The sequence below is a fragment of the Amborella trichopoda genome, chromosome 10 (genome assembly GCF_054954075.1).
Source record: "Amborella trichopoda isolate Santa Cruz 75 chromosome 10, AtrichopodaSantaCruz75HAP2 v2.0, whole genome shotgun sequence".
Lineage (NCBI taxonomy): Eukaryota > Viridiplantae > Streptophyta > Magnoliopsida > Amborellales > Amborellaceae > Amborella > Amborella trichopoda.
Genome location: NC_142345.1, coordinates 2,000,214 through 2,000,502, shown reverse-complemented (window position 1 = coordinate 2,000,502; position 289 = coordinate 2,000,214).

The window sequence follows — 289 nt, the reverse complement described above, 5'->3', positions numbered from 1 at the left end:
ACATCGTATGGCAAGGGTATTGTTGCATTTATGTTCTATAATAAACACTATTATGTTTTAAAAAATTTGCATAGGACACCAATAGACATAAAAGATATTAGATTTAAGTGGGCCGGCCATATGTAAGACAGACCATTACAAAATCCATGTTAGAGATGCGAGTTGGTTCAAGTAAAAGACTGAAAAAGAAAAATGGTAGAGACCTAAAAAGATATGGTTGGAAGTAGTAAAAATATACGAGTATGGTCCTTAATAGAGCATAGTAGATGACCACGATTGATGTTGCCGA